The sequence below is a fragment of the Lucilia sericata genome, unplaced genomic scaffold (genome assembly GCF_015586225.1).
Source record: "Lucilia sericata isolate MDLA Ls3-8-SP2 unplaced genomic scaffold, ASM1558622v1 Contig000271F_arrow, whole genome shotgun sequence".
In the NCBI taxonomy this organism is placed as follows: domain Eukaryota; kingdom Metazoa; phylum Arthropoda; class Insecta; order Diptera; family Calliphoridae; genus Lucilia; species Lucilia sericata.
The window spans coordinates 291,037-316,878 of record NW_023994296.1 but is presented as its reverse complement, the minus strand read 5'-3'; the positions used below and the strand labels follow the sequence as shown (position 1 = coordinate 316,878).

Here is a 25,842-nt window from a genome sequence, read left to right as displayed (position 1 = left end):
ATTCAAAAGAATACAGATACCTGGCAGCTAGATAACCTTCAGAATGGGTAATTAGGTATATTTTGCAAAATTAAAATTCTGTGATCTAGTTATGTACGTTATAAGAACCTTACGTAGTTATAGGACTCTTGTGTTGCGACTTAAAGCGCTCGGTTTTGATTTGACTAGATTGAAGAGGCACAATGCACTGCGACCTTGATGTGGATCTTTCGTGCAGACCGCTGGTTCACCATAATAGCTTCAGTTCACGCATAAAGCTAACTGTTTTAGTTGGTGAGAGATTAAGTGTCTTTTGGTGTTAGTAAGACAGCACCCAAAATCTTAGCTCTGGGGGAAATAGGATATGTTCTTAGGTTATAGAGTTGGCTATAGTGAATTGATGGCATCTAAGACCACAATTTTCTGTAAGTAATACAGTAAGCACTCTAAGATCGCTTTTATTAAGGACTAGTAGCATTTGGAATTTTCCCTTTGACAGCGTTATACAACGATATGTCTGTCTTTGCTTTCCAATGTCGAACAAATTCATATTTTACACATTTAGATTTCGCGTATCCTTGGGGAATGCCAAAGAAGGGCTCAAGGCCAATTAATTGCCTCTATTTGCTAGGTTTGCAGTCTGCCCTTTCATTGCCAGAGTGACCCTCATGGCTAGGCATCCTACATAAAGTTAGTTTATTGCGTTTTCCTAATTCGTTAAGTGAAGTGAAGTAGTCCATTACAACACCCGTCCTCGGTTTGAATACAAGATTACTAATTTATCCTGATTAAAATTCGAGTTAAAGGATGTTCCAGATAATCCAAAGAACTAGTGACAACTTCGTCATATATAAGACTACAGCTCTTCTTTGGACTCGTTCAAGCAACCCATACGAAGAAACTATATTCCATTTTATTTAGGATATTGTTATTAGGTCGTAGATGGGTTTGCAACGTCTCAAAAAATCCAAACATTTTAATGCCAAAATCGAAATGATATCAAATCCATAAATGTTCACACACCACCCAACAAATATATATCAAACTCGTATCTCTAGACGTTGGGAGTGAGTTTGGATGGAGAATTAAATCTAGGAAGTATCGGGTTTATATTCATATTTGTAAATACATATTTTTGGCATCAAAATATTACTGCCATCATCCAAGCAATATGTTGGATTGGTAGCGACTGATAATAGATCGTTCTTAAACATTAAAAAAATTGTTGAAGGGCGAACAGATATCTGAGAAACGCGGAAATTCAAAATATATTCATTAAAAATATGAACAACTTTCGATAAATGTCCTTCTTTTCCAACTCCAAACAACATTAGTTTTGAAATCAATAAAGACAATGATGGACGTTCCTGTCCTTGACATATCAAGAACAGTTCTCCAAAACCAAATCGAACGTTCCACAACCGTATGAATATTGTGGCAGCAGACGGACTATATATCAAGCAATTATAGAACCATCCGAATCAGACCACCATTAAGAGAACAATATAGTTCTATGTGTGTCCATATGAGGCCACAACGTTCTAGCTAACGAGCACGTGTATTCACTCAATTGAAACTAAAATTTGTTAGATAAAGACGTTTGCGTTTTAGATGAACTACGTACAGCGCAATCGTCCGAAATCAACATTAAATTTACAACCCATGGTTTTTATATATGATTTTACTTGTTAAAATTATAACCTAATCAACTGGAATTCTCCAAACTACGTTTAGCCCATAGTGCAATGATGATTTAAATGTCAAATACATACATGGATCGTTAGATGTTTTTTTTCGTTCTATTCTTTTTGTTTATTTTTCGATTTGTTTGGAAAATTTAGTTTGTTGATTTTATATCATGATACAACCATAGAAAGGTAGAATCAGTAGGGAGAGTTGTCAATTCTCTGCCTTGTTAAGTCAAACAAAAAAGAACTATAAAGAGAAAAACTTAAAAATCTTCAAATGAAAACCACGAAAAATATCATGAAATGATTCTTGAACGGCACACGCAAACAGCATTCCACACTTCTGTATCCTGTTTTTGATTTTTATTGGTTTTACAATCTTTTTGATTCAAATTATTCAATTTTATTTTCTTAACAAAAATTTTTCAATAATTTTTATTTGATGTTTTTCTTTATATTTTTTAATTTTCTTTTTTGTGACAATTCAAGACATGTAAAATTGAGAACGTACTTTTCTACTGATTCTACCTTATTATTGTTTTATTATGATTTTATATAAAAGTAATTTGAAAGATACACTTGATACGCACAACCTGCGATGATTATGTTTTAAGATTTATGCCTGTTAGCAATAAACAAAACCATACAATTTTCCTTCTTGGAACCTGTGAAGTTAGATTTTATTTGCGCATTTTTATATTCGTAACAGCCAGCATGTTCTATACACGTGTTGTATTTTTTGCAAACAAAAAGAAGAAAGTAACGATCTGTAAAGAAAAAAAAAGAAGAAAATAAAATATTTGTAATTTATTTATATAAATTATGATGTTTTTTATTATAAGTTTCAAAATGCAAAGTATAAACTTGTTTGTTGTTACCATTTTGTGGTTATTTAGTTTGGATTTTTTAATGCTTTTTGTATGTATTTTATGTGTCCAAGTATTTATACTTTATTGGCCTGACCTTTTTTGGTTTTCTTTTTTTTGTGGCAACCTTGTAGTTTAACCCTCAAGTGCTCAGGGTTAAACAACACTGAACACAAAAGCTGCCTTAAAGTGTTTGCCAATAATGTTTGACAAAAAAAAACAACGAAGAATAATAAAACATTGTATTGAATTTATAAGAGTTGACTGAGGAATTTGTAACAAAGAATGAATAGTGTTTTTTGTTCATTGAACAGGTCATACTTTCGGGCAAGACCGAAGGCTTATTAACGATAGCAAATGCAAACAATTCATTTTTGGTCTATAATGCTAAAATTAAGAAAATTATAATTTTAAAAATATCAGCTATTCATAGATAAAATATGTTTGAAAGAGGAAAATTTGGCAAATATAAGGTGATATATACAATACAATAATAATTTCCGAAATTGACCCATGAACCGATTACAAATATTTATACTTAAGTCGTTATTATGATATATCAACTAACTAACTAACTAACTAACTAACTAACTAACTAACTAACTAACTAACTAACTAACTAACTAACTAACTAACTAACTAACTAACTAACTAACTACTAACTAACTAACTAACTAACTAACTAACTAACTAACTAACTAACTAACTAACTAACTAACTAACTAACTAACTAACTAACTAACTAACTAACTAACTAACTAACTAACTAACTAACTAACTAACTAACTAACTAACTAACTAACTAACTAACTAACTAACTAACTAACTAACTAACTAACTAACTACTAACTAACTAACTAACTAACTAACTACTAACTAACTAACTAACTAACTAACTAACTAACTAACTAACTAACTAACTAACTAACTAACTAACTAACTAACTAACTAACTAACTAACTAACTAACTAACTAACTAACTAACTAACTAACTAACTAACTAACTAACTAACTAACTAACTAACTAACTACTAACTAACTAACTAACTAACTAACTAACTAACTAACTAACTAACTAACTAACTAACTAACTAACTAACTAACTAACTAACTAACTAACTAACTAACTAACTACTAACTAACTAACTAACTAACTAACTAACTAACTAACTAACTAACTAACTAACTAACTAACTAACTAACTACTAACTAACTAACTAACTAACTAACTAACTAACTAACTAACTAACTACTAACTAACTAACTAACTAACTAACTAACTAACTAACTAACTAACTAACTAACTAACTACTAACTAACTAACTAACTAACTACTAACTAACTAACTAACTAACTAACTAACTAACTAACTAACTAACTAACTAACTAACTAACTAACTAACTAACTAACTAACTAACTAACTAACTAACTAACTAACTAACTAACTAACTAACTACTAACTAACTAACTAACTAACTAACTAACTAACTAACTAACTAACTAACTAACTAACTAACTAACTAACTAACTAACTAACTAACTAACTAACTAACTACTAACTAACTAACTAACTAACTAACTAACTAACTAACTACTAACTAACTAACTAACTAACTAACTAACTAACTAACTAACTAACTAACTAACTAACTAACTAACTAACTAACTACTAACTAACTAACTAACTAACTAACTAACTAACTAACTAACTAACTAACTAACTAACTAACTAACTAACTAACTAACTAACTAACTAACTAACTAACTAACTAACTAACTAACTAACTAACTAACTAACTAACTAACTAACTAACTAACTAACTACTAACTAACTAACTAACTAACTAACTAACTAACTAACTAACTAACTAACTAACTAACTAACTAACTAACTAACTAACTAACTAACTAACTAACTAACTAACTAACTAACTAACTAACTACTAACTAACTAACTAACTAACTAACTACTAACTACTAACTAACTAACTAACTAACTAACTAACTAACTAACTAACTAACTAACTAACTACTAACTAACTAACTAACTAACTAACTAACTAACTACTAACTAACTAACTAACTAACTACTACTAACTAACTAACTAACTAACTAACTAACTAACTAACTAACTAACTAACTAACTACTAACTACTAACTAACTAACTAACTAACTAACTAACTAACTAACTAACTAACTAACTAACTAACTAACTAACTAACTAACTAACTAACTAACTAACTAACTAACTAACTAACTAACTACTAACTAACTAACTAACTACTAACTAACTAACTAACTAACTAACTAACTAACTAACTAACTAACTAACTAACTAACTAACTAACTAACTAACTAACTAACTAAACTAACTAACTACTACTAACTAACTAACTAACTAACTAACTAACTAACTAACTAACTACTAACTAACTAACTAACTAACTAACTACTAACTAACTACTGACTAACTGACTAACTAACTAACTAACTACCTAACTTCTACGAGTGTATACAAATTTCGATCTTTAATTCATTTTCCCTCTCAAAGATTAATTTTCCCTGAAAGTTCATCTAATAAGTCCTTGGATCAAATATCGGTCGCGCAAATATACATAGGCTTGTTTGTTGGGTTAAGAAGACATTGATTTTGTCAAAACATATTTAAAAATTGCGTGTCGTTTAACCACAAGAAGGGGCAGCTGCTTACATCGGCTCAAAATTGTTATTGTTTGAAATAGATCTATTAATTTTCGAGACTACAAACATTAAACAAAGCATATGCTACCTCTTTCCACCTTAAACATTTATTACTAAAATATTTTTCTCAAACAGATTAAATCGCAGCCCCATTGTAATCACTGCCAAAATTTAAATGTTTTTTTACTACCGTTTTCAGATTCTAAGAAAATTGTGCACATTTTATTTTAAACGAAAATGCTAAAAAATAACTTTATTCAAAAGGATTGAGATCAAACTAAATTTGAGTTGTAATGCGAGTATTTAAAGTTTAAAATAAAATAAAAAACGTTATAAAACAAACTTTTGTGAAATGTTTACAATTTCAAGGTGTAGTTAGTTGTTCTAATCGGATTGTTTTAAATAAAATGTATATAAATATATATATATTTTTTTTTTTGGCATACATTTTAATAAAAAGTACTTGTGGTTTTCATATTTAAAAAACTAACACATACAATAGTATAAATTATAATAATGAAAAGAAAAGTTGGAAAAACTATTTTATTAAATCATGGCAAAAAAAAGGAAATTGTAATAACCGGAAGTAGTTTTATTAAACAGCCATTTCTTTCTTTAATCCCTTTATTTAACCTAGTTTTTAATTTTCTTTTTTGTATTTTATTTTATAATTGTATTTTAAATCCTATTTAGTGTTTTTTGTTAAACAAATATTCAATTAAAACATATAAGTACATATGAGCTTAGGTTTTTGTTTAGTTTTAGATTTGATTTTAATTTTAAAGTTAAAGTTAACTCTTTTTTTGTGGCCTTGCATTACACTATATATAAACATTAGGGTGGTGTGTTTTGCTTTTTCGGGGGATACGAGTCGGATCAGTAATAGGACAAGGAAAATTTTTTTTTTAATATACAAACTGACAAAATGAATTATTTGGCTCTCGGTTGTTTAACGCCAAAATACTATGTCTACTCTGTTGTTAGGAGATACAATAGAATGTCCAGTATATTGGCTATTCTATGCACTGATTTATTGACTAAATGGACTTGTTTATTCAACTGGTAATGACGTAGAAGCACTCACTGTAATACCTCATTCGTAGTCGTAATACTTCGTAACGTAACCATTTCCACTCATAAAATTGAATTGTGAAATTCATACTTAAATCAATCCGAAGCGGGGTCAATAGAACATTAAGTACAAAATTACTAAAATCAAGATGGTAGGCTGATAGGTGTATGTATCTACATCAAATCCGAAGATATACACCTAGGGCACTATCGGACCTGCTGTGCGCTAAATCCGCATGTCTAATTTTGTATGAATGTGCCCGTAATCTTGTGCATCCTCTCATAATACATACCATCATACTAACCACGTCCTGCTGTCTTTCTTTGCGGTTCTACCCGTTTCATTATTCCAAGAGGCCTTATGAGGTTTTCTCTCACATATATTTTTAATTCTGCCCTCGTTGCGTCAAATGATTTTGCGGTCGTCAGGTTAACTACCTCGAGCTCCCTTCCATTTATAGCTATTGCATTCGCTCTTTCGTTGCCGACTACTCCCTGCCGACAACTTGCCTGGTACCCATATAATGTATATCTTACCTCTGGGAGACTATACGGTTAGAACTTTTTTACAATCCAATACGGACTTAGATTTAACTTTATCATCTGATATCGCCCTAATTGTCTTCTGGCTATCGGTAAATAGGTTAAGCCCTGTGGGCGCCATATTTATTATAATCCAATTTACGCATTCTGTTATTGCTCGGACTTCTGACTGTAAGCGTGTGTTGTCATTAGGAAAACGGTTTTATATTTCTGTTTCTGGATCTTCAATATAGAAATCCAGGTCCGCTTTGTTCCCCAATTTAGAACCATCCGTGTAGCAACTAATTCCAATGGGTATTTGCTCTTATGTTCCGCTTGACCAAGATATTCTATCTGGGATCAGCGTTTCAAATTTTCCAACATATTCTGTGTCTGGTATGCGATCAGACACGTCCACGTATCCAGTATACATTGATAACGTGTCCTATAAGCGCTTTTGGTCAGTTCGCCTAAAGTTATGAGCCCTTAGACAGTAAGTGCCGCCTCACATCTTAAATATGGGTGGAATATTTAGCAACGATTCCAGAGCCTTGGTTGAAGAAGTACTCATGGCACCACTTATACCCAAGCATTATGTACGCTGAACTCCCTGTAGTATTTTGATACTGATACATATTACACTAATAACCCCTTTATAAAACCGATGTATCATAGTAGGACTAAGATCCCATTTCGATATGCCTAGTTGATCCTATCCTAAATGTGGTGTCTACATTTTAATTTCCGGTCAATGATTACAGCTAAGTACTTAACTCTGTCTGTCACCGGTATCTTCTTGCCCAGGTAACAGGGTTCAGTATACTTGTCTTTCTTGTGAAAAAAACAGATTTCCGTCTTCGCCGGGTTAACATTAAGGCCTCTCGGTTGAGCCTAGCTCAAGGCCGTATTCAGAGCCTCCTCAGCTCTTCTACATAAGTAATTTGGATCCTTTCCCTTAAGAAGTGTTACGACATCGTCTGCATTGTAGATAGAACTAAGTCCTTTATCCATCTATTCCTTAGCATATAATTGATCCAGTAACAGAGCACCCGGTAAACATAAAACTAGTCTAAGAATTGGATAAGAGTATCAGTGGGCACGTTATTGAAGGCGCCTTTGATGTCATTGCATACCACCAGTCTATACAGTTTGCTAACGAAGGTTTCTCCTATGTAGTGGACAACTTCGTTTAATACTTATATTTGAGGATAATTTATTTATTATATTTGAGGAAAGAGCTTTTAAAAGTACATAGCTTTGATCTAAAGAACTTCTTGATCGTATTAGAATAAAAAACACACCCTAATGTTTTGCCTAACATTTGTTATGCCTTGTATCATCATCAGGCATCATATGTCACGTAACTCATTTAATTTTTTATGAAAGGCTGAATGTGTCCTTTTTATCTCTTATAAAAAGTTTGTTTATACAAAAAACAGTTAAAATTTTTTCCCAAAAAATATATATGTGAGCGTGCTTAATTTCTTATGATGTCTAAATTTATTATTTATATACAAATACAACTTTACAAAATGTATACTTTTATAGTTAACTTGCCAGAAATAAAACTTTAATAATTTAATTCTCTAAGAATTGATTTCTGAAAGCTCTCTTCTCCTTTCAATTCTCCTGTAATAATATTCAAAACAAAACTATTATTGCTTTAAAATATGTTTATATGTATGTATGTGGTATGATTACATAGAAGCCAGTTAATTTAATTAGACTCTTATTCAAAATTTCAATGAATAAATGTACATAAGTAATGAATAGAAATCTATATTTTCATTCTATTCTACTCGATGTACATATAATGTACGTAGATATGAATGTATGTAAGTACGTATGTAATTGAGATTATTGTAGTAGTTGTTACTAGTTATTATTACAATAGGTATCATAAATGATAATTTGAATAAATTTGTAACTAAGAACTTTCTATATATTACAGACATTCATAAACGTTTGTATGTATTCCATTGCAGACATTTATACATTCATATTTTCCAATACACTTGTATTACATGCCAAGAAATAGCAAAAAATCAATAAATATTTGACTAAATGTTGCAATAATTTACATAGATTATGGGTGTTTTCTAATAAGTAGACTGGAACAGAATTGTGAATTTATGAATTTTTTTTATACATAACTCTTGCAATCTAAGGGGTCAATTATGAATCAAACTCTTAAGAATTCAAGAGAGAGTAATTAATTTCTAATAATAAATCAATTTGGCAAATTTTGTTTGTGGACCGAACCGCAAATTTTGTAGGGAGATTTTGGGTCCTATAAAACAGAAACTTACTTTAACGCTTAAAGTCGTTTTTGAAAGGGGACCTATTATGTGGGAAGATTTGAGCCCTCTAGGTAAGGTTTTCAGGACGTAGATATACACATGTTGGTCCTATTGGGAATCCATCTCTTTCTCTCTCTCTCTCGATGACTGACTTTCAGCGGATTTCCACAAAAGAGATCTATGGCCATGTCAGGCATTATTCCTCAGCTACATAATAATCCATCGAATCCCCATACCGATTTGGGTATGAATGTTGAATGTCCTGCCATACTGTTAGGCAGAAGATTTTAATAACTCTGTTCGATATTCTGTTAGTAGCCAATAATAATAGCCAATTTCTGATCTTTGTATTGGGCAACATTAATTTGGAATCCGAATCCAGAGAGGAAAATACCAACTTCAACTAGCTCTCCTCTTTTGAATCCGACAGTATATACACTACCGTCTAGAATTTTCGGAGGTAGTAAAACTGAAATTTCTCTGAAGAAGGGTTTGAGAGTGAAATAATCTATATTAACTGGGATACTGGCTATTTCCTCTTTAATACTCGCGTGTTCCTACAGTTTGTCTGAACATACTCCAATTGTTCTCAGGGAAGCTGCTATAAGGATTGACATTTTCCTTAGTACTTTGTCAAGAAGTAAACAGTTTGAGTTTTATGACTCCGTAGAATAGAATCGGTTTAAAACCCGCTATCAAGAATAATACCTAAGAATTTCACAATAGCCGAAAGAATGTCTGAGTGCTTAAAGTGGACACCTGCTTTGACGGCCTTATTTCACGGTGGTCTTTTCCATCCACTGGGTAGATTTGAGAACGGTCTACCAGATGCCCTCGAGTGACTTCAATTGAACAAGCACTTTGATGGAGCACTCGATTTATCTAATCACTTGCCAAGTGATCACTTTGCGGAATGACAAGTAGCAACAATACTACCCCGACATAGGGAGAAGTGCCGACCGAATCAGAAAAGACGGATAACGAAACCCTAACAAACGCACCCAATAAATCCACAATCTCGATTGAACTCCTAAATGGACCACCAGGTATATACGTTGTCATGAGCAACGCCGTTGCGTTATCATCCTCTAGCGATCCGCTCAGGCAGATTTCTCGTCCCTCAGTCGCACAACCACACCATAAGGCTCTGTTGCTTCGACTGCAGCACCTAGAGACATATTTGGTAGTCCGAAATACCCAGACAATAGATCAGGATTCTTTTATATGTCAAGATAATATGACAAAGGATGTAGGACTTTCCAAGTCAAATGAATCCAATAATTGCTCTGGCAAGTTGAGTTGAGGGCTTTAACCATTAGTCGCGTAGCATGTAACAATATGCATCCTGTTGAGATGGCAACAGCACCAAGAACTTCCCTGAAGTAAGAGGTATACTAAATCAGTACTAGTATCCCGTCGTGCCGATTCCCGATCTTTCACCAACTTACATCAGTTCCATTCTCAGATCATAAAGAACGATCTACGGAATGACAGACAACTACCGAATGTCAACCTGAAAATTCCCCAACCTACTACGCGAAGAGTAAGATAAACTCAACGTGTTCAGGAATCCAGCATCAACCAGTGACATCTGTTGAGATGTCAACAGCACCGGACAGAGAATCCAGACATATATTGCATTTGGGTATTGCATCTTTTGGCCGTTCCCATGTTGGACCGGATGATTTTATGTTCGAGCAGATCTTTTACAAAACCTAATTGTAGATTAGTCAAAACCAAAGAATGATCAATATGATAATGTTATTGTCATATTACAATTTATATTTAAACTTAATTTATCGAGCATTGAACTACAACTCCCAGACTGTTGGACAAATATACCCCCAGGAAAACTTTTTCAATTAACGTTAGTTAATAATTGCAGAAATATTCATTACAATTTTGTTAAAATACAAATGTTCTATAATTTGTTCTTTATTCTTGTCACATTTCGATGAAATATTTAAGTCGTATATTCAAGGATCTCAAAAAAGGCTTCGAATTCAAATCGATAGTATGACTAAATTCTGAAGAATTTTTACATAAATTTTTTATAAATTTTTTCTTTTACAAATCCTTAGTAAATTTCCAAAAATAAATTTTACCCTGTTCCAGTTAATTTTGCTGTACATAATTTCATTACTTTGTTAAAAAAATTTGATATTGATATGGCCATTATTATCATTGGAAATTTTGAGAATTCTGGGAAATTGTAAACCATTCAATTAAAATTAATATATTCAATTTCAAAAGTCTATATTTTTAGCATTTGATTTTATAGGAAGCCAGGGTGGGAATTCTTAAAATTTCATTTACTTATATAATTTTTATAGTAAAAAATTACGTATCAGTTCTTATAAATAAAGGTATCTTCGCGCTATCATAACGTCTCAAATAGACCCAAAACGTGGGGTTTCAAACTTAAGATACTGACATTAAGTGTCAATTCACACAGAGCAACTTTTGTGTCTCAACTTTTGATCTCGTGAGAGACAAAAATAGTAATACTCTTCTCTCTCTCCCTTCCCAACAAACTCAAAAGGTTGAATGACAAAAGTTGCGGTATGTGGTCTGGCTCTCTTCAACTTTCTAAGATATGAGTTTCCCATATATACATCGATTGATATTATTGCACACATTGTACCTACAAATAAACTATGTAAACTATTCAATGACACCATCGTCACACCACATTCCGAAAGGGTGTGTCCATTTCTATTAGTTTATATTTTTGTAAGTTTTCTCTTTTTTTTTTTTTTTTTTTGTTTAATAAATTTTCTAAATTGTTGTTTTACCCTCAACTTACAACATGTAAATGTTGTTATGAAAAGTAAAAGGCCATCACTAATATTTTGTTTGTTAGTGCCACTACATACAAGACTAAAAGTACCCTGCAGTTCGGAATGGCCTTTCCGAATTAGTGATTTGCACTACCAATTACATTATAACACCTGGCTACAGAATAAGCTAAGTTTATAGAATTTACGAATCAAATATATTTCAAATATCTTGTTTCGATCGTGGCAAACAGTGGTGGTAAAGGACAAGGTCTGAACTATAAGGGGATTGAGGCATAACTTCCCATATTTCAATACATGTGGCCACGGTTATAATGATGAAATATTATGTATATTCTGGGAGTTTTTCAGCCAATACTCACTTCAAACGAATTTGTTGCATTCTGTCCAGAGTCTTACTAAGATTCCGAATATCCCCTGTAACCCATGGTTTCTTCTGGCAGGAGCTTCGTTTTCGTAGAGCATAACTTTCATCCAAAGATTCAATAAAGGTTTTTGTGAGCATTTTCACATTTGCGTCTATATCCTCTCCATTTCCTTTATCCCAAGTATGGGCCGGTGCTTTAAAGTCAATTTTGGGGCAATTCAACCTCGTACAGGAGAAAGCGAAGGTACTTGTCGGTGACAATAGCGCATCTAACTCTAGTGATTCACTAGAGCACCATCGCATTGTGGGGTTAGTTTTACTAGTCTATCGATACTACACTCGATTCTTCTGAAATTAGTGAACTTGTTCCCGAAACCCGCATATTCACACGTAACAGATGTCATTCAGAAAGAACACATCCATTTGTCAAATCTATTTCAATTACCTTGTTTCGATCGTGGCAAACAATGGTGGAAAAGGACAAGGTGTGAACTTTAAGCCAATTGAGGCATAACTTCCTTTATTTCCATACATGTGGCCTAGCGTTATCATGATGAAATATTAAGTATATTCTGGGAGTTTTTCAGTTGCATTCTGTCCAAGTTCTCTGTAATGGTCTGCAGAGATTTCTGTAGTTCATAAAAGATAGGAACCTTTTCCTCGAAAACGACAAATGCGGCATTTTAATATTTTAGTTTTATAGCTACTTTATAGATTACTTAGAGACACTAAAGTGATGAATGACCTACCGCTAGGGTAACAAAAAAGTACTCAATGACTCCCTATAAAACTGTTAGGATCTATATGCACATAAACAGACAGACAAACACTCACTCACACCAGCCCACTCACAACAAGCCTAAAAATATAAATTGCTGACTGTCATCATTATGGACACAATATTAAATATCCTTGAATTTTGTTATCAAGGAAAGTACAGAAAGGACATGTTTAAATACTCTACTAACATACAAATACAAAATGTGTCACATTACACATGCACATATTTGCTTATACATACGTACATGTTAGAATGTGTTTGTGTATATATTTATTTATTGGAGTGCCTGTGTTTAGAAATTTAAGCATATTTTAAAACAGCAAAGGATAGCCAGCCAATTTCACAAACACACACTCACACACACACACATGTATTAAATACTAAACAATATGTGTATTTTGATTAAACCTTTTTTGTAATTGTGTTTATTAAATCGACATTTAATATTGACAGGACTTATGTAGTCCCTTCTTTTATTTGCATTAGTATTAGTATTACAGAAAAAAAGTTACAAAAATTAATCCGGCATAAAATTCATCTAAATACAGACAAACACACCCATTTAATACGATACTTGTAGTTTATTAAATATTTATTTGATACAAACAACAAAAACTAAGCTTTAAAACTCTTTTCAAAATTGTATTACAAAAACTAATGTTTACACCCAAGAAAATATGGCTAATACAACAGTTTTCATTTAATAAAAGATAATTTCTGATTTTTTTTTGGGATTAAGCGTTGCTTGCTAAAGAGTTGTTTTTAATACCAAACTATCCGGGAAACACAACATTGTGCGGATAAACAAGGCCATAACGGTAATTTACATTTGCCTAAGCTGAACTTTTAAACTGGATTTTTGAGGAGGTTATAAAATCGATTATATTATACATATATAGTCATGGAAATCGCTATACAGGTACTTAAACTGCTTACTCCTTGACGATATTTTAGAGGGAATGTCAATCCTTTTGATAGGATCCCTGATAACACCATCGATTAAGTCTCCATTATGGTTGCTAAGCTGGATTCAAACAGACTTATTGGCCAAGAAATTGGCTAGGCTAACAACCACTACTTTCAGATTGAAAGCAAACCATACGGACACGCAAGGCTTATACATAGAGGAGGTATCTAGTCTCCCAGGTAATATCGATTACTGCACTCCCAAAGCCTTCTTCCAAAGAAACTAAGGTTTTATTATCTCGGAAAATTGGAACTGGAAGATTGTCGCTCCCAAGGAACCTTTCCGTATATAGATCCAAAAAAGGACAGTGAGCTGGAGATGGCTTTTTCATCACTGAATTCAGGATCAGAATAACTTATATGATTCAAAATTAATGTAGTCTACTATATTAACTTGGATATTACAGAATATCGAGCTAACACACATATTCAAATCTTTACCGATATTAAAGCCGCAATCAAATCCTTGATAGGTGTATATACTACATCAATACTAGTCCAAGATTACCCTTTAAAAGGGATGGCGAGCTGCAGAATCCAGCTCAAACTATACAAACGACGGATAGATAAACAACTTCCATGTACTTTCGGAGACGAGATGGAAGACCCAACATAATAACATCATAAATAGGTATCCCCTCAGCAACTTGAATACTGTCATTACGGAGCATCCTATACTTGAAAATCATGGAAGAAGTCTTGGCTTGCCCCATAATGACTTCTGTAAAAGCTGTCAAGATGAAGAAGACGAGGAATCTATTGACCACCTTCTTTGTAATAGTCCTGCTCTAGAAGACATTATCTTTAACGCGACTACTTAACGATTTGTTAAAGATATCTAGTGTAAGACTAGAAAGTTTTAATGCCTTCATTAGGCATTGTGATTGAAATCACTCTGACTGCACCTAATAGCCTCTCCTTCTTCCCGTATAGATTCCTCTATAATATCCGTTATACCATATGGGAAATGAGAGTCCATCAGGAGTTTAATGGTCTCATCCATATCCCCCAAACTCCTGTCCGTATACATAGGTTTTGGATAACAACTTTTTGATCTTCGATCTCGTTTGGTTTTCGAATGATTTTCTTATATTCATCTAGTTTACTGTCATATTCATACCAAAAAAGACTTCAGTACTTTTAACGTCGTGCTTGGATGAAAAATTTGGGAAGAGTCTTATTAAGATTCCGAATATCACCTGTTACCCATAGTTTCTTTTGGACGGAACTCCGCTCTCGTAGAGGACAACTTTCATCCAAAGATTTAATAAAGGTTTTTGTGAGCATTTTCACATTTGCGTCCATATCCTCTCCATTTCCTTTATCCAATGTATAGGCCGGTGCTTTAAAGTCAATTTTGGGGCAATTCGACCGTGTACAGGAGAGAGCGAAAGTACTTGTCGGTGACAGTAGCGCATCTAACTCTATTGATTCACTGGAGCACGGTCGCATTGTGGGTTTAGTTTCACTATTCTATCGATACTACACTCGATTGTTTTGAAATTAGGGAACTTGTTTCCGAAACCCGCATATGCACACGTAACAGACGTCATTCAGCAAGAACACATCCATTTGTGGTCGACTGACGTAGTGGATCGCATAATGCACTACAGTGAGAATTCGTTCTTTAGTTATACTGTGGAACAAATTTCCCCCAGAAGTCGTTCCTGTTACTTGCAATGTGAATGGGTTTAAGATTCCGAATGTCAAATACTACTCCATCTATCCTCCGTCCCATAACATACTTTCATAGTTCCAACACAATGCACTCTATGAGTAGGAGTCATTTCCTGGATGCTGATTCACCGAGGAGATCAGTACGAAGATCTCTTTCCTTGACCAGTCCTAGCTTAACACCGTCACAGGTATTAAGGATACTTCTCCCAAGTTTTTCGGTATGCAATTACTTTGATATGATGCCAACCTCATGATCATTACACCTTCTCTTTCCTTGACCAGTCCTAGCTTAGCTCCGTCACAGGTAGAAGGGATACTTCTCGCAAGTTATTCGGGATGCAAGTGCTTTGATGTGATGCCAACCTCATGATCATTACACCTTCTCTTTTCTTGACCAGGCCTAGCTTAGCGCCGTCACATATAGGAGGGATACTTCTGCCAAGTTCTTCAGGATACAAATACGTTGATAATATGCCAATCTCATGATCATTACAGCCCTGCTGGAACTGCTTTTACCCTTTTTATTGGATGTTTGCTCTTAGAAGCGATTGTGTGGACTACTATGTTATTGTTGACCAGATCTTCTACCTTATTGTAATGAGCAATTGGAATTTTGAACTTCGATGTATCTATCGCCGTAGCGTAAGATGACTGTGCTCTTTCCTTTTCAGCGCCAAGCTTTTTCTTCTGCGTTAGTAGGGGCTTCTTTTAAGATAGCTTACTTGGTTTTGCCTCTCTCACTCCTAGGATTCTGAGTGGAGACTATTTCGTTAAAGGTATGTCTGGCCTTTGACAGTACATTTGAAGACGGGGAGAACCTTTTCTTCTTGGGTCTGTTCCCAGATTTTCGGAAGATATAGTTATCTTTTCGAAGTGTCCTGTCCTGACCCAAGTTTAACAACCTCCTCTGTGTCCTGATAACCGTTTTTGGTGGTCGATAGCTTGGCTATCCTGTTATTCACCTTTTTCATCATTCCTCCTGTTTCATCCTTGTTGGAATTATATGTTATTATTATCATCAGAGAATTCAGATTGGAAATCCTTCGAGTACATCGTTTTCATTCAGGAATTTCAATATCAGAGTAATATTTAGAAGTGGGCTTTCTATAAGGACTTAATTTTTATGGGCCGAACTCTACATTATTTAACTCTACAATATTTCTTAGAAATGCCATATACACCGATTTTATCTTATCTATGTATGTATATAAACATGTTTGCCAATAAACTAATTTTCTGAAAGATGGATCGATCCTTATAAAATTTGTTACAACCGGAACCCCCTTTTTTTAATGGTGGGTATAATAAAATGCATGATATGATGCTATTAAGAATGTAACTATTTAAAAATAGTTTTTGGGCAGGACATTAATTCTCCAGTGTTCCCATTTCAATCAATATGCATTCATAAAAATACGTAATAAATATTTTAAACGATACCTGACTATGTATGCATGTATGTATGTATATACATATATTAACATACATTAAGTGTTTGTATCATGAATAAATATTTAATAAAAAACCTAATAATTGTTAACAGCTGATAATGTGTTATATTACATATCCTTACATTTGTACGTACATGTGTATGTAAATAAAAAAAACAATTCGAAAAAAAATACTCATACGTATAGAAGTACTCCTGTGTAAAACACACAAATATACATACATATGGATGGATACACAGTTATACATGTATGTATGTATATTTGTGTATTTAGTTGTTTTTACGTATGTATGTATGTTTGTTTGTTTGTTTTATTACATTTGTACAGACGCCATTACTAAATAATCTTTGTTGCCATGTTATTATTGTTCTCTACTCTATTCATTCCTGTTTTTTTTTCATACATTGTTGTTATTATTGTCGTCATAGATGTGTGTATTATATGTATGAATACCAACAACACACCTTTATTGTTATTGTTTTTTTTTTAACTTCTTCAGTATATGTTTGTATATTTGTTGCTATTGTATAAAGTTTTATTATTTGTTTTTTGTAAGTATGTCAGACAATATTTACATTGATGACACTATTGTTGTTTTATGTTGTGTTGTTTATGTCTGTCATTCAGTCATTTTATACAGTTTTATACGTTTGTTGCCACATTGCAAAAAAAATGTATTATTTTTTTCTATTCTTTTTACAAAAGCAATAGTAATAGAATACACCTATTATATATCACATGTCTATACTCAGGATTTGGAAAAATTGCCAGAGAGAAAAAATGCTGATCCTATATTTAGCGCTTTTTAGTTTGTACTTAGATAGAAACATGCGTTTTTTCGAATTTCAAGAAGTTCCCATAAAATTAGTTCCTGCCTAAAATTCTCGTTCATATATCTATTCTATGGTCTGATCTATTAACTACTTAGTCTATGAACTTGTTTGTTCTACTATTCTATTGACTAGATTTTTTTTATCTAAACTGTGGAAAAGGCATTGACTATTCAGTGGACTAGACTTTTGACTAGTCTATGGATTATCCTACAGACAAGTCTGTGGACTATTCTATTAACAAATTAATAGAAATTCCCGTAAATACTTAAAAAAACCTTTTAAAATTAAGTATGTAAATAATTTTGCAAAGAAAGTAATTTAATTTTAAAAAGTAATTTCTAGGTAATAGTACGCCCTATTTCGAAATTTGTATTGATTTTATACTTTCTATGTTGTTCCGCCGGTCCAAGTACAAGCACTTTGCTCGAACTATCTAATCTCTGGCCATTGCTGACCCGTTGCTTAACTTCCGAAATGCAATAACATCACTTTCGCAGAAGGGATGACCTCTGTTGATTCGGCAACAGCACCTAGAGACATAATCGGTAGACCGAAATACGAATCCATCTAATAAGCCAAAGACAAGTTCTTACAGAGAACTCACTATCGTAAGTCTGATATGGGCAGAGTAAACACTAAACATTCCTCCACAAGGAAGGAAAATTCAATGCTGTCACTTGTAGAAGATACCGTATATCACTCACCATTTAAACCATCTTATTAATCCGACACTTTCATTGAGAAAAACATCCGACACGGAGACCCCCATACCTCTTCATTCTTCCGTATCTTATTCATTTGACAAAACCTCATTCCCAACGCCTAGCCCCACAGTCACTTCTCTAAGGTTTATATATTGTCTTATCGGCATCAGTGCCGAACTTATCTAGAAATATAGATATCACCATGTATCACCTTTAAACCAGCACTCTCTTTCCGCGATTTTGGGATTAAACTACTACGCGCACCCCGAGAAGACCTCTCGAATAACTGGGACAAGACAAAGTCCAAAACTCTGCCTTGCGGAATACCGGTTCCCGTGGTACCTGCTGGTACCTGACCCCAGCTTAAATCATTCCAAGATAAAGCCGAGTATACCTTTGACACCACTAGTTTATGTAGAGGTACTTGTAGCACTCTTTTTCCCCAGGACTGCATGGGTTTGACAATAGTTGCGACACAAAAACAAAAAAATTGTCGTTATTCACATTATTATTTCAAAAAAGTAGAGGCCTTTTTAAAGGCCAATGGCCTATATGTCATATGTTACAAACTGAAAAATAAACCCCTTCAAACGTATCAAAAGAATTGGTTGGACCCACTAAAGTATTTTAAGACGATCTGAAATTTTATTGCAAATGGTCAAAATCGGTCTAACAGAAAAAGATATTTAATGTCTCTTGTTCATATCAATTAAAACATGACAGTGCTTATGTTTTATATACAATACGGCAAATATCGAAAAAATATCCCTATGTCGTTCAAAAACAATATAAACCATAACGGACCTTAAAAATGGGAAATTTTGAAAATCAGCACTTAGCAAAATACCTGATAAATATGATGAAATAGCGCCAGGATTCACTTTGCAATACGTAGAGGATTACCGAAATGGTCACCGAACATATATGTAAATACGTGTTTGGTCGTACTGAATCGGTACTGAACCCATGTTCTCTTTAAGTTAAATATAATTTCACTTAAGTTTTAAACTTCGAAATATGTATTAGGTGCCACCTCAATGTACATATATAAGGACTTCTCAACTCCGTTGTATACTCATAATAGAGCATATTACTTTTAAGGACTTTATATATTTGTTGCTTTTTCGGTTTTGTAAATATATATATAAGTAGATATTTATTTCTTCGGCTTAATGTAAAATGGATGTAATTTGTCTTAATTAGAAATCTTAAGAAGATGTATGTAATATGTATAATTTATAACCTAAATGCTCGATATACTATCTTTTATATTGGTACTTTGTTATTTTGGACCATTAGCCATTTCAGTGAAGATATATATTTATGTACACAGCAACAATAAAAGTAAATATGTACTGTATTTAAACTAACATTATTGGTTTTTAATATTATTTGGTTTTGTTTTTTTCTTTTTATTTTATTAAATTGTCTTAAATTCAATTTAGTCATAATATGATTGATGTATTTTATTTTTTTGTATACGAGAACATGTAACAATTGAAAATTAATTACGAAATTAATCTCAGATAAATAAAATGATAAATATCAAATATAAAGAAAACAACTAAAACCCAATTGGAAAATTAATTTAAAATCCAAATATTACCTTTCGTATAAGTACGAAGAATATATTAAAAATACGATAGTGTATACTTGTTCAAGACATATAATATTTAAAACACACAGAAATCGGTTGAAAATTGTAAAAGTTATTACAAATTCTGTTTGAAAAGGGCATGATGGGCGGAGATGGATCTTTTGTGGGAGCTATAGTCTATTATGGACCGATCGGGGAAAAAATATTTTCAGGTCGAATTTTATCCCGATACCGTTATTAAGCGTGAGCTATTAATGATGAAGTGATTTTAATAAAAAGGTTTTGTATTGGAGCTATTAGCGATTATGGACTGAATGCCGAAGTGCTTTACGTGAGTACCTGCCGGGTTGGCCTATCTCACGGTGGTCTTTTTCAACCACTGGGTAGCCTTGAGAACGGTCTACCATCGCCCCTTCAATCTCCAATGAAGAAATCAGGTGGCAATTTTTGTACATGGCTGAGCCGTTCCATTACAAGCACTTTGCTGAAGTATCGATTATGGACTGATCGAGAAAATTTTCTGTGAATAATTTTTTATGTATAAAACAAACAAAAATTCGGTCTAAACATTGTCGCGATATGGTGTTTCGCCAATGACTTATGTTCGTTTAATTGATTTTCAGAAATGAATCTTATATTGGATCCCGATTTTAGTTAGTAATACGATTTTTATTGATATTAGATTTATATATGTATATATATCCAAATTTTTTTAGTAATACCGAAATTGAAGAGGGAGTTATTAATTTAATTAATTAATTTTTTTTGGTCCGATTAGGCTGATTTTAAATAGTGAACTTTTCGAAAGCATCTCTGATAGAATTATTAAAGATTTGGATTTCGCAGACATCTGGGAACTTCTGAAAACTGATTTCAACATATTATGGCATGTTACCTTGACGATCTTCCCTATTATGATTGAAATCCGGGAAAAACAGGTGCTACAAGTCGGGACTATAAACTGGTGGTGTCAAATATATCCATGTTATTTCCTTGGAATGATTTGACCTGGGGTCGAACCAGAGGTGCAACGGGAACCAGTAGCCCACAGGGCAGGGTTTCGGACTTTGTCTTGTACGGGTTATTGAAGAGGTACAGGTACACAGATGAGTGATTGTGGGACCAACGAGTAGGTGTTAAATGAATAACATAAGATATCCGACACATTGTATAAATGTGTCGAATGTTTTTATATTAGAATTGTGCTGGTGGCGGATGTATGGTATCACCATAAAAATTCTCTTCTTGGTGCAGTTTAGACTGGGCTCTATTCAGATTAGGGTTTCAACAGAGTATTCTCTGTAAGAACTTATCTTTAGCTTATTTGATGATTTTACATCATCAAAATTAAACGTACCACCGTGAATTAGGTCGAAAATTTTCACAAAAATCCAATATGGCTAAATCGGAGAGAAATGAAGGTCTAACAGATATATAGAAGTCGAAGAGCACTTTGGTGTTTCAATAAGAAAAGGAGCCTATAAAGATTAATGCTTTGATTCTTTTGTACTCAGAGTCTAAGCTAATGCTAGGTTGAAGTCGTGTAAAGTTCAGAAAGGTCCAGATCAATTCGGTAAATAACTTACACAGAGGGAAAAAGAAATATACACGCCTGGTACCAAATTGACACCAAACTGTTTATAATTTTTCAATAACATCCGTTGTCACAGAACATACATACGTACGAAAACATTATGTAATGTTACCAATTTTGCGTTGTCAATTCGTTGTCGAAATCTAAATTTTAGAACACAGATATGTATAAAATTAAGATTTCGACAACGAATTGTTGCAATGTTGAGAACGTTGCGTGTCAACATTACATAGTGCTGTCGTATATATGTATATACTTTACGGATGTTATTGAAAAATTATAAACACTTTGGTGTCAATTTGGTACCTGGCGTGTATATTTCCTTTTCCCTCTGTGTATAAGAAAAAACGAACCAAAAAAATGAGTTCAAATTTTAATTAAAATACACTTGTTGTGTAATGTATGATAAAACTTATGCACTGGGAAACTTTTTAAAACTTCTGAGGCAAGATTTTTATGCGGCTGATGAACAGGGTATTGTTTAAGAATAATACCAGATTAAAAAAACAACAAAATTCCCCAAGATGTTTTTGTGTGGCAAGCCATTGGCAGTTGTGGTAAAATAAGCCAATCATTTGTGACGTCAGGCACAGAAATATACATATATTACGTAGTGTTTACAAAATCGGGGTTAATATTTAAACAGCTCAAAGTGTCTTCATATTTCTGGATCGATTTGGCATCATGCCATTTTGGAAAAAATTGCTCTTTAGTGGTATACAAACAATAATGACAATTTCATACCCTGAGAGGCAAATCCACAAAACTGTTCAGAACATTTTCAATTACAATTATATTAGAAGTAATTGTAATTGAATCTTTACCAATTACAATTACGTGTAATTGTAATTGAAGTTTTGCCAATTACAATTATTTGTAATTGTCATTGAAGTTTTGACAATTACAATTACTTGTAATGGCAATTGAAGTTTTGCCAATTACGATTACTTGTAATTGTAATTGAAGAATTTCCAATTACTTGTAATTGTAAGTTTTGCTCCTTATAATTACTTGTAATTTATATATAATTACAAGTAATTTTAATTGTAAACTTCAATTACAATTACTAGTAATTGTAATTGGCAAAACTTTAATTACAAGTAATTGTAATTAGTCATTGCTCAATTACACATTACAAGTAATTGTAATTGGAAAAACTTCAACAAGTAATTGTAATTGGAAAAACTTCAATTACAATTACAAGTAATTGTAATTGGTTATTGCTCAATTACACATTACAAGTAATTGTAATTGATAATGTAATGAATACTTTGTGTAATCATTTAAAAGAAGAAAAAACAACCTAATATACCAACTGGCAAACATATGTATGTCTGAGGAATCGATTCCGTTTGGAATAAATAATTAGATTAAATACATTACATACTATATATAGTTGTCAATACCAATTGTCGTACTTTTTATATCTTTCAAATCCCTTAAAAGATATATGAATTTTTAATTGCTTAACGTATCGTATGTCAAAAGTAGAAATCAGCAAAACTTTTTGTTTAATAAATGATTACCAATTTAAATTATTTCCTTTGCAACAATTCTACACCACAAACGTTTAACCGGCTAGGAAGTGATGTCAATGTAAATAATATTTGTAACAAACTGAATTGAAAATCGATAAAAAAAAATAATAAATATTTCTTTGCTTTTGTTATTATTACTCACACGTTCTTTTTGTTTAGTATTACAATATATTGTAAGAAACGGTAGGAAGAACTAGATTTGCGTAACACTATTAAGAATACAATTGATTTTCTTTTTTATTTTATTTTTTTTTTTTTTTTTTCAAACTTACTTAAGTTTTATTTCAAAATGACATGTTTTATACTAGAATTTTAATTAATTTTTATATAAACACAAACACTTGCCAAACTACAGAAGGACATTTAGTTAATTTATACTAAATATTGGCCATATTTTACAGATATTTGATTTCAAAACTTGTTTGAATTTCATAAATTCGAAAACAGTATTTTGGCCTTTAAGGTAAATATTTTATTTATAATTATAATTTAATTAATTATACTAATTATATTTTCATTATACCGTATTATTTATTATATCCTTCACATATAATTCACTTCATTACACCGAATAATATTTATCAATTTCTTTATATTTATTATGATTTTAATTCACATTCCTTAAACATCCATCCGTGTGTTCAAATCCATGTCCCGTTACACACGACAAACCACCCTTAACTGAAACATTTTAAATGCAATTTACCGTTAGAAGCACTAAAAATTTCTTCAAACATTTTCAATACTATTTTAAATGTTTTCTAAATCGCACGAGCAAATAGCGTCAAGGTTGAAAACGACAACAACCCTTTGCAATGTTTATTTCTCGAATAACTAACGGTAGTTTTGTAAGAATCACAACGTTTATACTACAATTAATGATGGCAGCAAACAACTGTTATGGTGAATTTCTTAGTCTTTTGCATTCGATTTGCTTTAAAGAGAACTAAACTCTGTGGTGAAAAAGGCATAAGAAAAGAGAGAGACTAATATGCGCCGAATCCTTGTTTTGTTTACAGTTGTTAAATTCCAAATGCATTCCTTAAATTCCTTACCGACAATCATATGTTTTTTGTTTTTGTTTTTCTTTGCTCATATACCCAATAGACAAATTATGAATTAATTTTAATGTTAATTGAATAGATTTAAGTTGAAGGGATGTTATAATGTCGAAAGGAATTACCATTAACATTAAAGTTATTAAAATCCTCTTTTATAGATTCTCATTTAATCAAGACTCTGAAAACTCAGATGAAGAACAATAGATTTCACTTAATTTTTGTAGCTTATTCTGTATTTTTGCTATCTAATCTCTGACCATTGCTGGCACGAAACAAAGAGGGACAATTCAATGGTAACACTTTTCACCATTCAAACATGGACACTTTTCACTTATATAACGCTTTCTTTGAATAAAACATCCGACACACTTACTTTAGGTATGCGGGTGGTTATGGCCCGCATACTCCTACATTCATCCCGTATTATTTATGCTTGACAATAACTCATTTCCAACGCTTAGTCCCACAGATACTCCTTTGCGGAGTTAATGTCGAATGCTTTACGTGAACACCTGTCGTGTTCGCCTATTTCACGGTGGTCTTTTTCAACCACTGGGTGTGCTATTGTAACGACTCACCACCGCCCCATTGTGCTTCTTACACGCAGGTGGCTATTTACTTATATGGAATTTCCGGTCCAGTATATGTGCTTTTTGCTCAAGTTCTTGAGCTATGTAATCTCTGACCATTGCTGCCCCGTTGCTTAACTTTTGAGATGCAAAAACATCACTTCTGTTTACAACGACGTAGATGGCAAGGCTTCTGTAGTGAATTTAATACGAAATACTTTTATAAAATTATATTTAATTTTGATCTAATTATTTTTGTTTTTTATATTCTGAATTTTTGAAATATTATAAAGCTGATTATAAATAATTTGAATGAACAAGATCATTATAAAATAAATAAAATTTTAATAGAAAATATATTCATAATTGATACCGCAGCTTCTGCTAAGCCGGCAACAGCACCTAAGACCGAAGTACGAATCCATCAAATAAAACGAGACTTTGTTCTTACTCACAGTGACACACTGTGGTAAATCTGATATGAACAGTGTTTACTCTGAACATACCTGGACAATTAAGGAAGGAACCTCAACCAACTGACCAGCTAGGACAAGTCCTGCGGGCAACTGGCCACCCGTAGTACCAGGTTATGTGGTTCTCTGGTTCGACCCCATGTCAAATAATTCCAAGGACTAGCAAAGGAGTGAAATGACATCACCAGTATATAGTCCCGGCAGACTAGTGGTACTAATAGCACCTCTTTATCCCGGGATTGCAATACACCAAGATGAGGGAAACATGCCCCGGGGCGTCCTCTGCGGAGTATCTATTGTCTTG

The 25,842-nt window shown here is 32.7% G+C and overlaps 1 long non-coding RNA gene across 3 annotated transcripts in view; it reads right to left on the bottom strand.

The window, feature by feature from the left end:
- LOC119603039 overlaps nucleotides 1–24,286 on the bottom strand; it is a 153,768-nt gene extending 129,482 nt beyond the window's left edge. For 2 of the 3 annotated variants that reach the window (XR_005231387.1, XR_005231388.1), the window contains exons 1-2: nucleotides 23,578–24,286; nucleotides 1,752–2,434 (exon numbers count right to left, since the gene is read on the bottom strand). This is a non-coding gene — a long non-coding RNA (uncharacterized LOC119603039). The remainder of the gene's footprint in view (nucleotides 1–1,751; nucleotides 2,435–23,577) is intronic. The other variant, XR_005231389.1, reaches the window with a different exon arrangement.
- Nucleotides 24,287–25,842: the final 1,556 nt, after the last annotated feature.